This window comes from Pseudorca crassidens, chromosome 14 (assembly GCF_039906515.1).
Source record: "Pseudorca crassidens isolate mPseCra1 chromosome 14, mPseCra1.hap1, whole genome shotgun sequence".
NCBI lineage: Eukaryota > Metazoa > Chordata > Mammalia > Artiodactyla > Delphinidae > Pseudorca > Pseudorca crassidens.
This window is the reverse complement of record NC_090309.1, coordinates 1,383,399-1,398,538: the sequence shown is the minus strand read 5'-3', so window position 1 is coordinate 1,398,538 and position 15,140 is coordinate 1,383,399. Positions and strand designations below refer to the sequence as shown.

Sequence of the window (15,140 nt, the reverse complement as noted above, 5' to 3'; positions counted from 1 at the left end):
GGATGCCAGAGCAGGTGGGGGGCCCTTCAGCAGCCTGAACCTTGGGAGGGACTAGTCCATACAGTAAACAGTGTTCGAAGGAACAGTTCTCACTAAGAAATGTTTCCAGGCCACAGACTCCAGGGGGTGCTGGGTTGATATGGTGTTGATGTCTTTCGCTCCAGGCGGCCGTGGTATCTGCGTTAGGGCTGGAGTTTATGGTTGGTTTGTCACCATTGAGTGTTTTGTGCAGCTGAGAGAGAGCTGTGTGGTGAGCTCCCAAGCCCCCCCGGCAGCCAGCCTGACAGATACAGGACGAGGCTGTCAGGTGCTGGGGGCGGGGGGGCAGAAACCTCAGCATCACCTGTGACCTAACCCCACCCTGACCCACTGAATAAGATCCTTGGGGGATTCATGGACCTATAAAGGTTTGCGACACTGCAGAGTGGGCATTGTTGCTTGCCTAGCAGCATCCATTCCCTGTGTTTTTCTTAATAACAAGATGCAGCATTTTTTTTTTTTGCTTTTTCAGTGCCCTTTGTAATAATGGTAGTAATGAATCTTCAGATGATGAAATGGTAGTCCTCGTTCCCCCCTGGCAGCCATCCTGCGACCATGAAGGGATCAGCCTTGAGACAAATCTGGCACGAAGCTGTCAGAACTGAGGATGGAAGGAACCTGGATTTGTGAGCTTCTGATCTGTCCTGGGCCTGGGTCTCTCCCAAGTCCGATCTCCCAATTATGTGTGATAAGTTTCTCACCGTTTACACCAGTTTGACTTTGGGTGTTCCTTGCAGCTGAAAGCATCCTAACGTATCCAGACGTGGAAATGGGTGCTGGACACACAGGGTGTTGTATGTGCCGATCCTCTGTAAAATACCCACTTTTTCAGATGGTCACAGGTTTTTCTCTTAGTCTTATGAGTAATGCTTTTACCCCCGGGTGGTCATTAAATTGTTCAGTTGAAGGTTGGTGGAGAGAGGGGGAGTAAGAAGAATGAGAAGGCTGTCCTGAGAGGGGGCAAGCACCGGCCTGCAGAGCCCACTGGCTGGGGAGCTGATCCGTGCTTTGCCCTGATTTGGTGTTTGCACCTCAGTTTTTCATTTGTAAAATGAGAAGAAGAATAATGAAATGGTCGAGGTGAAAACGCTTTGAAAACTGGACTCCTTTTTTCCCCCAGTTTATTTCTCATTTCTAATTGCTTTTGTTTTTTCTTTATGGTGCTAAAACATACATAATGTAAAATTTACCATTTAACCATTTTTAAGTGTACAGTTCAGAACTGTTAAGTTCGTCAGATTTTTTCAGCAGAAACCTTACAGGCCAGAAGGGAGTGGCTTGACGTATTTGAAGTGATGAAAGGAAAGACCTTCCAACCAAGAATTCTTTACTCAGCTCGATTATCATTTGGATTTGTGGGAGAGATAAAGAGTTTTCCAGACGCAAGAGCTGAAGGAGTTCATCAACACTACACTGACCTTGTAGGAAATGTTAAAGGGACTTCTTTAAGCTGAGAGAAAAGGGCACCAACAACCTAAGTGTCCATCGACAGATGAATGGATAAAGAAGTTGTGGTGTGAATGCAGTGGAATATTACTCGGCCATAAAAAAGAATGAAATAATGTCATTTGCAGCAACAAGGATGGATCTGGATGGTGTCATGACCTTGTAGGAAATGTTAAATGGACTTCTTTAGGAAGTAGGAAAGAGCTTGTAGGAAATGTTAAAGGGACTTCTTTAAGCTGAGAAGAAAGGGCACCAACAACCTAAGTGTCCATCGACGGATGAATGGATAAAGAAGATGTGGTATGTATGCAGTGGAATATTACTCAGCCATAAAAAAGAATGAAATAATGTCATTTGCAGCAACAGGGATGGATCTGGAGGGTGTCATGCTAAGTGAAATAAGTCACACAGAAAGACAAATGATCTCACTTATGTGGAATCCAAAAAAAAACAAAAAAAATCATCAAACAAAACAAAACGAAACTCACGGATACAGAGAACAGATTGGTCATTGCCAGAAGTGGGGGGGGGGTTGGGCAAAATGGGTGAAGGGGGTCAAAAGGTACAGACTTGCACTTAGGAAATACGTAAGTCTGGGGGATGTCATGCACAGCATGGTGACTATAGTTCATAATGGTGTTCTGTGTATTTGAACGCTGCTAGGAGAGTCGATCTTGAAAGTCCTCATCACAAGAAAGAAAATTTTGTAACTTTGTATGGTGATGGATGGTAACTAGTTTTATTGTGGAGATCAATTCTTAGTGTAGACGAATGTCAAACCGTTATGTTGTAAACCTGAATCGAAAATAATGTTATATGTCAACTATACTACAGCTAAAAACACCCCAGACGTGTGCAGCCATTACCACTATTTCCAGAACTTTTTTTTTTTTTTTTTTTTTGCGGTACGCGGGCCTCTCACTTTGTGGCCTCTCCCATTACAGAGCACAGGCTCCGGACGTGCAGGCTCAGCGGCCATGGCTCACGGGCCCAGCCGCTCCGCGGCATGTGGGATCTTCCCGGACGGGGGCACGAACCCACGTCCCCTGCATCGGCAGGCGGACTCAACCACTGCGCCACCAGGGAAGCCCCCCAGAACTTTTTGTCATCCCAAACAAACCCTGTCCCTGTTAAACGCTAACTCCTGTGCCCCTGCCTCTGGCCGCTGGGAGCTCTGTCCTACTTTCTGTCTGTACGAATCTGATGACTCTGGGGAACTCGTGTAAGTGGAGTCCCACAGGATCTGTCTTTTAGTGTTTGGCTTATGTCACTGAGCACAATGTCCTCCAGGCTCGTCACGTCGTAGCAGGTGTCAGGATTTCCTTCCTTTTGTAGCTGAACTACATTCCATTGTATGTGTGGATCACATTTTGTTTATCCGTTTACCTGTTTTGGACACGTGGGTTGCTTCCACTTTTTGGCTTTAGTGAGTAATGCTGCTGTGAACATGGGTGTGCAAATGTCTGTTTGAGTCCCTGCTTTGAATTCTTTTGACTATATACTTAGGAGTGGAATTGCTGGATTATATGGTTATTCTGTGTTTAACTTTTTGAGGAATAGCCAAAGTGTTAAAAACTTGAGTCTTTTTAAAAATGAGTTGTTGGGACTTCCCTGGTGGCGCAGTGGTTAAGAATCCACCTGTCAATGCAGGGGACAAGGGTTCGAGCCCTGATCCGGGAGCAACTAAGCCCGTGCGCCACAACTACTGAGCCTGTGCTCTAGAGCCCACGAGCCACAACTACTGAGCCCGTGTGCTGCAGCTACTGAAGCCCATGCGCCTAGAGCCTGTGCTCTGCAACAAGTGAAACCACAGCAATGAGAAGCCCATGCACCACAACAAAGACCCAAGGCAGCCAAAAATATAATATAAATAAATAAATAAATTTATTTTAAAAAATGAGTTATTTATATTTAGAAACAGATTACAAGGTGAACCTGTGCCTTTCTTCTTGGGACCATGTTTTTCTCGTTGATTGCAAGGACTTAACAGTTTTAACACGGGACTCATGAACTGACCTTTTTATAACATGTTGGACATAGTGTCAGATTCATATATATTACCCTCTTTAATCAAAATTAGAGAATAGGCAGTTTCTGTAAGTTAAAGTTTCAAAGTTTGAAGTGTAAAATGCTTCATGAGATTTTCGATGTCAAGGTACCCAACTTTGTGTGTGTGTTTGAGAAAGAATTGATTTATTTCTTCCAGCAAACCCAGCATCTTTATGACGCACGAAAAACAAAGGGCTGAATGTCTAATGAAATAAAGACGTAAAATACAAGATCCTACTGCTCTATTAACAGTTTCCAGCAAAGAGAGATGACCTTGGACTGTTAGATAGTAATGCTTTCCAGCAAAGAGAGATGACCTTGGACCATTAGATGTTAACACTTACCAGCAAAGAGAAATGACCTTGGAGTGTTAGACACCTGAGACATTGCAGGTTCAGGAGCGAGAGGAAGGTCATTGTGGGCATTCTTGCTGCAGCGTCCCTGATGTCTACTGGCAGGTAATCACAGATGTACAAGTGTTTACCCTTCCCTCCCTTGGACTGTAGGCTCCGTTCTAACAGCCCAGCAGAGCTTGCTCATGTTTTTATAGTGCTCAATGCCTCTGTTGTTCTGGCATTTCTCTTTTTTTTTTTTTTGTGGTACGCAGGCCTCTCCCACAGTGGCCTCTCCGGAGCACAGGCTCTGGACGCGCAGGCTCAGCGGCCATGGCTCACAGGCCCAGCCGCTCCGCAGCATGTGGGATCTTCCCGGACCAGGGCACGAACCCGTGTCTCCTGCATCGGCAAGCGGACTCTCAACCACTGCGCCACCAGGGAAGCCCAAGGTGGTCTTTTTAGATAGTCTTTGGAGGTTATCTGCAGGAAGAGAGAGGTCTTTTAAGGCTGGGGTGAATTACTATGTAGTTTATGGGTCTAGGTCCTCGACCACATTGCGTCTTGTCCGTGGAAGTAGCAGGACTTCTGTGGGTCCCATGGGGCGGATGGTAACTGAGAAGTGTCTTGAGCCACGTTTCATCCCTGTTCCACTATTCTGGATGTTGTCTTGGAGCTGTTTGCAAACAGTGTGGATACCCCCGAAAATAGACACGGACGGCTGTAGTCGCTCATCCCCACACGACTGACGCCAGGTGGGCAGTGCAGTCCCACGGAGACGCTGTGATACCTTCCTCTGGGGTCGCGTTCAGGAGGGACCGAAGCAGCCTCACGTGACGTTCCGGAAACGCTCCCAGCCGGTGGTAAAAGAGAGTGACCACTGTTTTAGACAGTGAACCTCAAACATTTCATCTGCTTTTTCTTGGAAGGCTCTCGCTCTTTAGCTTTGCACATTTGACACATAATCCTGTATGATGAGAAGGTACACACACAGAGGTGTGGGCTCAAGTCCTCATCTGGGGGAGCTGCTCCGGGGGTGGAGGGGCAGGCAGCCCAGAGACAGTTCTGCAAGTGGCCGACGGGGAAGGTCTCCCTCGGAGTCGTGTGTCCTTCGGGAGCTCGGCCAGATCCGACCAACAGCCTGCCTGTAGGTTAAGGACCCTTAACCTACAGGGTCACCTGTAGGGTCACCACTGACGCTTACCTGTTAGAAAAGGTGGGTAAAGGGTGAAGTTCTCCCGGACAGTGTGAATCTAGTGCAGCGGGTGCAAAACCATGATGAGACACAGACACACGAGCAGCGAGTGCGCTGCAGCTCATGTCTGCGCGCTGGCGGTGCTGCACGTGGCCCATCAGAGCTGCTGGGGACGGAGGACTTGAGGAACCGCAGCCTGTTCATCCTGACCTGAGTTCGCATCCATCTTCTGTGCCTTATGTCTCTCCTTCGCCTTCCAGGAATTTCCCTGTACTGGGGTGTAACTGGCGCACGTAAGCTGCGTACTGAGCTTCACACTGTCAGTTTTTCCTCGTGACATCATCTCTGCCAACAGGGTGGTTCCCTGCAGCCCATCAGCCCCAAGGCCCCTCGTGCTCCTTTGTCATCCTCTCCCCCCGGGCCTCTGATTCCTTTGCCACTGCAGTCATAGGAGAATCTGAGAAACATTGTCTTAGGGAATTCTCTTATGTTCTGGAACCCGCCTGGACCCCAGAGGCAGCTCCTGGCCGAGCCTACGTCTCCGCCCGCCCCTCGTCCATCCTCTCTTGGCCTAGAGCCCGGCCCGATCTGCAGTTCCGCACATGCAGTGCGAGCGAGCTTTGCTGGTTCTCTGCGGCTTCCTGGGCCCCGGCAGGTGTGCGTGACCAGTGCTTTCCAGACTGTAGTGAAGGGTGAGGCTTTTCTTTAAAAAAAAAAAAAATTCCGGTCCATTGTGGACCGATGCTTCTGTAAAAGACAATAAAAATGGGTTACTAGAAAAATGAAGTGAAAAAAAATCATATGAGTACAAATCTCAATTTTTTTCTTTTTAGATTCAGAAGATGTGAAATTTCTCTGTCAAATTAGTAACTTTATACCTGTTCTCAACTTCTGCGCTGATCTCACTGTAGGTTGAAAAGAAACTCTCACGGTCGCAGCTACACTGAGTAGTACTGTGATAGGCAACTCTGCTTTTCCTGTTTGTTTCACTGGGTAGAGTGATCTTTTGACCATGCTGTTAGAGTTTCCCACTTGGAGTGTTCAGCAGCTGTTGGCCAATTATCTTGACTTGGGAACTGAAAGGAAACTAACAATAGTTGAGTACTTACTGTGTGCCGGTCAGTGTGCAAAACATTTTTATTTTTATGATGTTAGCTATGGGATTGTCATGTACAGCCTTTATTATGTTGAGGTATGTTCCCTCCGTACCCACTTTGTTGAGAGGTTCTTTTTCATGAATAGATGCTGAATTTTCTCAAAGGCTTTCCCTGCATCTACTGAGATGGTCATATGATATTTATTCTTCATTTTGTTAATGTGCTGTATCACATTGATTGATTTCCTGATATTGAACCATCCTTACATCTCTGGAATAAAATTCTGTTTGATTACACAGTGTATGATTCTCAGCGGAGGGGTGAATTAATTCACTTGAGTTCACATATTCAGTTAAATATGTCTGAAACCTCACCCTGGGCCAGGTATGTCCCAGTCTCTGGGGATACAGCAGGAAGTAGAGCAGATGAAACTCCCCATACTCAGGGGGCTTATGTCTTTGTTGTGGGGAGAGATCATAACCAAACAAATGAGACGCATTAGATGGTGATAAGTGATGGGTAGAGACGTAAGTTAGAGGAAGGTCTGGGGTGGGAGGTCGGGGAAGGTTTCACCGCCATGACCTCTGAGCAAAGATACGAAGGGGCAGAGGAGAGACCCCCCCCACCACCACCATCAAAGCCAGCAGTGATGGTGAGGCTCCCAGAGGTTTTTGAGAAGCTCAGTGAAGTTAAAGACCTTTCTCCCAGGTAGTAGGTGGCTGATCTGGGTTTGAACTCAAATTTGGCTTTTTTTTTTTTATCATGCTTTAAAGTCTTTATTCAGTCTCCATGCTCCTGGTTTAAAAGATGCCTGAATCCAAATACAGTGGAAATCCATTTGGGAGTGCAGTTTACGTGTGTCAGGGAATTAGGCTGAAAGTCCTCTCTCTTTGTGGACTTTGCTTTGGATTAGGTCCTGATATTTTCCAAGGCTTTGAATATCTTTTTCCTAAGGGTAGAGAATACATGAATTTTGTGGTTGAATTTCCATTTTTAAGTGGATGAACTTTCTCTAGGGGCCGTAGAAAGCTAGATAACATCAAGGAGAGACTTTTCACAGGAGAACAGATGATTGAAGCTCTGGAAACCTTTTGGTGTTGCTCTTGCATGTGCACTTGGCAGTGACGGGCTGTGTAAGGCGCTCCCTGCTCACCACGACCCGTACTTAGCAGACGCCTCTCCTCTGTGTCGACAGGCGCCCTGGCTGGGGGCTCTTTTCCCTCTGGCCCCTCTCCCACTGCCCAGGACCCCCCCTTCCACACAGACCCTGTACCCGTGGTCCAGGCTGCTGAACCCTGGACTCCCCTCTGCCTGTCACTCGGCCCCGGATTGGGTTCGGGGGGGTTGTCACTCATGACTGTCGGGTGTAACCTTCTCACTTGAACTTGAACACCACATGAAATTCCCATGGCGGGTGATTCCCGTACCTGTGTTACAGACGAGGAGTGTGACATAATTTGTCCGAAGTGATCATCCCTGGATTGCTGCTATGCCGTCTCCCTTTTCAGCTACAGTTTGGACTTGAGCAAGCTTTTGTGGGTTGGTCATGATTTTATTAATGAAATTTATGATATGGCTCCTGTGGAAATGGCAAAATTGTAAACAGAATTGGCTTCAAATTTTTGATGCTTGAGTTGGGGACTACTTGAGTATCATTCAGTTTTTACAGCCTTGCTAATTTTTCTTAAAGACTTTATTTTTTAGTGTAGTTTTAGGGTCACAGCAAAGTTGAGGGGCAGGCGCAGAGATTTCCCATACACCCCCTGCCCCCCCCGCCCAGACTCCCCCCCGATGGTGCATTTATTATAATTGATGAACCTACCTTGATAGATCATGGTCCCTAGTTTACGTTAGGGTTCACTCTTGGCGTGGTACGTGCTGTGGCTTTTGAGAAATGTGTAATGACGTGCATCCACCGTTATGGCCTCTGCATGCAGAGCGTTTTTATTGCCCCCAGATCCTCTGTGCTTGGCCTCCTCACCCCTCCCCCAACCACACCCATGCCTCCCTTTTTTTTTTTATACATTTGCAGACATAGGATAAAAACGAGAACTAACCTTTCTTCAGACAGGGGCAACAGGAGGCAGCAAGCTTGGCCCGACGCCTGTGCGGCCAGGCCTGGCTCCGCACTCACGCCCACCCAGCATGGTTCCCTCTCTGTTCCCGGCCTTGTAGCCATCCCGATGTCCTCAGCTCACCCCTTCCCTCCGGGGAGTTTGTCGGGGACTTTGTTCCGCCGCGGCCTCATGGTCCTGCCGTCGTGGGGCTGAGGGTCTGGACAGGACGCTGACCTGTGGGCGGGGCAGTGCAGCTGCGCCCTCCTGTGCTCCCTTTTCCTCTTAGGCCCTCTTTCCTCTAAAGAATTGTATGTTTTGATCTGTAATGACTATCGAGAAGTCAGAATCTGAGTCCCCAGGGTTGTTTAGTCTTTCCTGAGAGTCAGGGGGGCTGCTTGGATAATGTGGGATACAACATTCTTGAGTCTGTAGCCAAACCCAGCCCCAAAGAGGTGCCAACAGGACAGGAGAAACTGCAGGGCGACACTAACAGGACACCTGCCTCAGGGGGCAGAGGGACTGGGCCGAGGCCAGTGAGACGTTCGTCTGCACTCGGTGGGGGAGGGGCAGGCAGAGCAGGGGGTTGGGGTGGAGGGGAGGCCTGCAACAGAGGGTCCCTCAGATAGTCAGCGCTTTTGCCGTTAGGTAGCTTGATGGCCTCAAAAATCCTCCAGGTCAGTAGTTCTCAGTGAGGCTAGAGCTGTTCCCTAAGGAGCCACTGGGAACTTGTGGTCATTTTTTGTTACCTTGATGGTTTGGGGCATGTAGATATGGAGTTGGCTAGGGCCGGGGTTGCTGGATGGGATCAGGGATGCTGGATGGGGCCAGGGATGCAGGATAATGTCAGCGATGCTGGATGTCACAAAGTTTGCATCCACAGGACTGTGGTTCAAGTTAAAACAAAAAGGGGAAAAACGTTTTTATAATTCTCTGAGCATAGCACATACTTTTATCTTAGATATGATCACAGAGTACTTTTACACAGTTTTAATTAACACTGAGTTTTCTGGGAATGCCCTGAGATTTGTCAATTGAGTGAAGCAAAGTTTGCTTGGATTTTCCTTTAATCTTTACTCTCATAAGTGGTATTAATTTCTTTTTTATCCTATTTAGAAGCTCAAAGCCTTTAAGACATTGATTACAATCTGTTGGAAAGGTTTTTGTTTTGTTTTGTTTTTTTGTTTTTAAATGAGAGATGGCTGGTAAAGCAAACTAATATTTTTTCCAGTGAAATAGAGCAGAGACCTCAGGGAAAGCTTATATAGGGATGAATATGACAGATTTGGGGGGTTATAAATCGGTTTCATAGTCAGGATTAAGAAGAGTATTTAAAGATGGAGAGATTCAGTAGCACTTGATAGATTGAGTAAAACAAGTTGGGTGAAATTACTCCAGAGTTTTTAAAAGGCAGAGAGGGAAAGACATGCAAGGACATGGAACGCGATCCATGTGCACTCAGGGGTACCCCGTGGAAGGCATTTAACCTGACTGCTTTCTGTCTGTGTGAGGCCTGCCAAGGAGAACACAAGCTTGGCCGCGGCCAGACGGAGAAGACGGGTCCCGTTACCAGGCGTCCAGCCTGAGGCAGGGGTGACACGGAGCGGAAGCTCCACCTGGTGGAGGATGCTGGGCCTCGGCTGTGGGCCGCCCTGTTTGCTGTCCGCCTGCGGGTGTACCAGGCACCGCTGTGCGCTGCAGCCCCTGTCCAGCTCCAGGGTGACAGCCCTGTCCCCGCTCTGAGAGGCATCCTGTTCTTGAGAACCAGGCTTTAACGTGGCGGCTGTGCTCTGACCTCCGCGGCTGTCTTCTGACGCTTCTCCCTGGGGGCCGTAAGGAGTCTGGAATTTCCACCTGCACCACCGTCCTCATCCAAGAGGTTCAAACCGCCACCCCTCCTACAGGCTCGGTTTCGTTGAACTTTGCCAAGTGCCCAGTGTGTGCCAGGCATGGGCCCAGGGCCTGGACGGGCGGGAGTCCAGCTCCCCGGAGCGCAGGAAAGGAAGCCGTGCAGCAGAAGCGCGAGGGTCGGGGTCCTGCGAACCCGGTGCCCCCGCCGTGTGCAGGGATGTCGGTGAGGGCACGTGGGGAGGATCTTCCTGGCCGAGAGTCCAGTGTGCGCTGCAGCCCCCCGCATCGCGTGCCTGTGTGTGTCTGTGCGTGTGCGTGCGTGCGCGCGTGTGTGTGTGTGTGTACGCGCGCGTGTGCAGCTGCCGGGCTGCACTGCCTGAGTGGCGGGAGTGTCCAGAGAAGAGGATGGGGGCGGGGTGGGCCGGGGGCTGCAGGTGAGCTTCCGTGCTGAGCGGAGCCGGTTGGTTAGGGACCCGCTTCCTGGGGAGTCCTTGCTGGCCGGGTCTCTGGGGGTTGATCACAGGTACCGGCCGGGCACGCGATCCGGGCACCCGGGAATCGCAGGCCAGGCGGGCAGCAGGGGTCCAACAACGGTGACGTAGGAGAGAAGAAATGGGAAAACTGCTCAGGAGCCAGACTGAGCAGAAGTGGGGGGGGGGGGTTCTGAGGACAGGAAGGCACGGGTGGCCGGGAGCTCACCGGCTAGTGGCTGGAGCGCATGGCCGGGCCACAGGAGGCTCACCCGGAGGGTGCAGGCGCCGGCGCGGGCAGTTTCATTTAATCCTCCGGGCTTTGAGTTGCTGGTGAGGATGTCGCGTAGAAGTAGCCCGCAGACAGTTTGGTGCCTGACTGTGAAGTTGGGGGGGTCTGGTTGGCGTTGCTGGCGCAGAGGAGGTAGTAGAGCCGTGAGGATGGGGGTCACGGGGAGACAGTGGGGCCAGAAAGGGGGCTTCTCTCTCCTAAAGGCGGGAGTGGAAGGGGTCCTGCAGGAGACAGTGATGGGTGACCCTGATGCGGGCGGGGCCGTCTGGAGGCTGAGGGAATCGAGTTGGGACTTGCTGGGGAGCCTTGTTTATAAAGTCAAACATGAGGGAAGGATTGAGAACGGCCTCCTGGTTTTGTCTTTTAAAAGGTAAGAGGTGTCTCCTGACGGCAGAGAGTTGGAGAACGACTGGGCTGCCCTTAGAGAACCATCTGGAAAGGAGGAGGGGCTCCAGGTGGCCGGCTGGACATCCTGCCCACACACCCTGTGGGTGTCCTTTGCGGTGCCTGTGATCAGTCACGAATGGGGCCAAGATGTGAGCGTTCCCCTCTTGGGTGTTAACTGCAGCGGCGTAAGCTACATTCTTAGGGAGAATTCCACATCCTGGGGCTGCAGCTCCTGAGACTTCCGTTCTGTTCTCCTCCTGAGAGAGATCCTGGCTGCTTCCCAGGGTTTGTGTCTGGGGCAGGAATTGGGGACGAGGGCCTGTTTCTCCCCACAGACTGGCCTGCACTGCCCGCTTCCTGAAAGGGCGTAAAAATCAAGGCCAGAGGAAGATTCTCCCTTTTTTTTTTGTTTAAGGTTTATTTATTTATTTTATATTTTATTTTTGGCTGCGTTGGGTCTTCGTTGCTGCTCATGGGCTTTCTGTAGTTGCGGCGAGCGGGGGCTACTCTTGGTTGCGGTGCATAGGATCTTCCCAGACCAGGGCTTGAAACCGTGTCCCCTGCATTGGCAGGCGGATTCTTAACCACTGCGCCACCAGGGAAGACCCCAGAGGAAGATCCTGGCTGGAAGTTTACTGTGCGTGTATCGTGTGAGAAATCCCCACCAGTCCTGAGGGTCAGGGTGAAGCTCAGGGCTGAGCCCCGAATCTCAGAGCTTTCTCTGCTCTGGCTTGCCTACTAGGCGCCAGACCCCCTGAGGTCAGATGCCCTGCAAGGGGCCTGCCATGCTGGAGGACAAGCAGAGGCCATGGGTTGTTTTCTTGTTTTCAAAGATTAGCCTCAGGGCCTGTAACCCAGGAATCTGCTCTGTAGTAAAGGAGGCGGTTAAGGACCGGCCTTGTGTTCTCGGTGAATCCCGGTGGGGAAGCCGTGTTCTTGCAGAAAGGTTGACCTAGTGGCTCCCGAGTTCTTCCTGCATCTCCAGCAAAGACCCCTTTATTCTTCCGTGGAAACTTGGCACGAGGCGGCCCTGGCTGTGAGTCAGCCAGGACAGAAGGAGCAGTTTCCACCGCTTGGCCTGACAGAGGGCGGCCGCCCGGCTCTGGGTTGGGCCACATCACCAGAAAGATGAATAAAGACCAGCTGCTTGACCTGATGTGCCAGAGAAGGCTTCAGAGATGCTCGGTCAGTTCACATGTGAAGGTGTCGTCAAGACCCAAAGGGGTTCAGCTCCTTGCGTGCTGACCAGTTATTATTTATTTTCCTCAATATTTTCCTGCATATTACAAGCGCTTTCAGTAAGTTTGTGGATGAACTTCTTGACTTAGTAAAGTATGTAAAACAAGCCAACAGGATGTGAGTTGTGACATTGGGGGTGTTGTCTTGCTTCAGGGCTGCGGGGTTATCGTGTAACACTGTCACGTGGCTCGACTGCGTGCAGGAAGAACCCTGATGTGGCTTCATCAGCTTAAATATAGTTCGGGGCAACAGACACTGAGTTGAGATGAGGAAGTTCTGTGCAGTGTAGGAAACAGGAGCTTTAAAGATAGCTCGCTGTGATGGGAACCCAGCTTCTGGAGCCCTGATAAATGAAGCGGGTAAGGGCAGACGCACAGAGAGGGGTCCCCCATTCCTGAGTCTGGAGGCAGCAGGTAAGGACCTCTTTGCAGAGGTGTGGCCATGCGTGTGCAGGGGAGAAGATGGGCAGTGGCCTCCAGAGCAGTGGAGGTGACGGCCCAGAGCAGCCAGTCGCAGGCTTCTGCTGTGTTTCTGGGTTTGTTTCCCCCCTGACCTGTCCTTCTCAGTCATTTGAAAGCAAACCTCAAAGACACTGGTCTAAACTTGCAAGTACAGTAGCAGAATGGTCTCCTAGTAGCCTTTGGCCGTGCTAATGTCTGCTTCTTGCTGCAGAGGGCAACGATGTGGTTGTTACTTCCTGTGGGTGTGTATTGTCAAATGTCTGTAAAAGCAACTGTATGTTTTATGGGTTTCACAGCAAGGGTGGGTGAGAAAGGGAGGTTATACTCTATGTTTGCAGAGAAAATATTAACAACCTTGATAATGTTCAGTGCCATAGAGTTTATGGTCCTGCAGAGACTTTTTCTATAAAAGACCTTAGGGATGCTTTTTGGCATTTTATTACATGAATTTTTTTTTTTTTTTTTTTGGCGGTACGCGGGCCTCTCACTGTCGTGGCCTCTCCCGTTGCGGAGCACAGGCTCCCGACGTGCAGGCTCAGCGGCCATGGCTCACGGGCCCAGCCGCTCCGCGGCATGTGGGATCCTCCCAGACCGGGGCACAAACCCGTGTTCGCTGCATCGGCAGGCGGACTCTCAACCACTGCGCCACCAGGGAAGCCCTACTCTGCACCATTTGAGCGTGTCTCAGGGTTGGAAGGAACCGCGTTCTGTTTAGCACCTGAGAATCTCTCCTCTTCAGAGCCTCCGCAGCCCGACCGCTGCTGCACAGACCTTCTCTTTCTTCCTTTGGCCTTTTCCTCCTTCAGTCTTCTCCCCTCTCTTCCCTTCCCCTTCCTGCCTCTGCCCTGCCCCTCCTCCACCTTCTCTAAAGGGGCGTGGTTGGGGGGCAATCCTGCAGTTCCCCCTCCACTCCCCCTGCCCCGACCTGACCTTGCTGTCCTTTTGGGAGGGATCCACGCACAGTGAGCTTCCTTAAGCCAGACCTTCAGAAGGGTTGGCACTCGTAATAAGTGATGGTGAATATTTGGGGAAAGTTGGGTGGAGAATAAGAAAATGGCATCATCGAAAAAAAAAAAATAGCAAGGGGCTTCCCTGGTGGCGCAGTGGCTGAGAGTCCGTCTGCCGATGCAGGGGACACGGGTTCGTGCCCCAGTCCGGGAAGATCCCACATGCCGCAGAGCGGCTGCGCCCGTGAGCCATGGCCGCTGAGCCTGTGCATCCGGAGCCTGCGCATCCGGAGCCTGTGCTCCGCAACGGGAGAGGCCACAACAGTGAGAGGCCCGCGAACCGCAAAAAAAAAAAAAAAAACAGAAAATGGCATCACCGAAGCAGGAAATCCAGTCGGGGCTGCCAGCCCAGCACGTTGCTAGCAACAGCTGCAAGGAAATCATAAAAGCGGCTTTTCCACAAACCAGCCAGAAATAAAGTCCAGACTGCCAAGTCAGGATATCTTAGGGTGCTTTTCGTTCCTTGTAATCCTGATTGGCCTGGCCAGTAATTGAAAGTCAGTGTTGAGTCTGACTTTACTTATTTCTCAGGCCACTGTAAAGGTCTTCATTTGTGGTGCATCTGATCAGACCCTGTGGTGAATAAAAGACGTATCCATGCGTCTTAGGAGACTGCAGGCGTGGGCAGGAAGTAGCTACAGTTATGGCAGAGCTACACTTAAATGTGGGCGGTAGCAGCCAGTTATTAATAACGGTCCTAAGGAGAACATGAGCCGCCACCAGAAGTTTGGAGTTAATTGTACTGATTTGTGAGTTCATGGACCAGCGCGAGGAGGTGGGAGAAGCTGACGGAGGACCGGAGCCGGCAGTGCAGCTGTGGGAGGGGATGGGTTCGCCCGGGAAGCTTTGCACACGCCCTGCCCTGTGAGGCTGAATTCCATGGATGTGGTTGGAGTGGAGAGGAAGGAAAAAAGAGACTCAGGATCCAGGCTCTCTGACTAACCCCGGGGTGACTGAATCAGCCACTGAGCGTGTCCACAGGATTTCTAAGACCTTAAAGGAAAGGGCAGCACCCTTACTGAGAACGCGCTTCCCCATGCTGACTGTGGAAATGCTTTCCTTTGGTTCTAGTCCTTGGCAACCCCCGAGGGAGCTTCATGTGCACGCGTTACGGCCGGAGTCGAACCTGCCCCAGCTGATGAGGGTAGGGGTCCCAGCCCAGGCTGCCCTCCCAGCCCCACCCCGGGCCGTGCGGTTACAGTGAAAGGAATCAAAGGCTCC

General features: G+C 50.6%; 1 protein-coding gene across 2 annotated transcripts in view; it reads left to right on the top strand.

The window, feature by feature from the left end:
- LIMS1 (LIM zinc finger domain containing 1) overlaps positions 1-15,140 on the top strand; it is a 94,444-nt gene that overhangs the window by 17,085 nt on the left and 62,219 nt on the right. The window contains exon 1 of one of the 2 annotated variants that reach the window (XM_067703998.1): positions 12,547-12,864. The exons of the other annotated variant lie outside the window; for it this stretch is intronic. The gene's annotated coding sequence lies outside the window, so the exon portion shown is untranslated. Of the gene's footprint in view, positions 1-12,546; positions 12,865-15,140 lie in introns of those variants that run through there. 2 annotated transcript variants of the gene reach the window in all.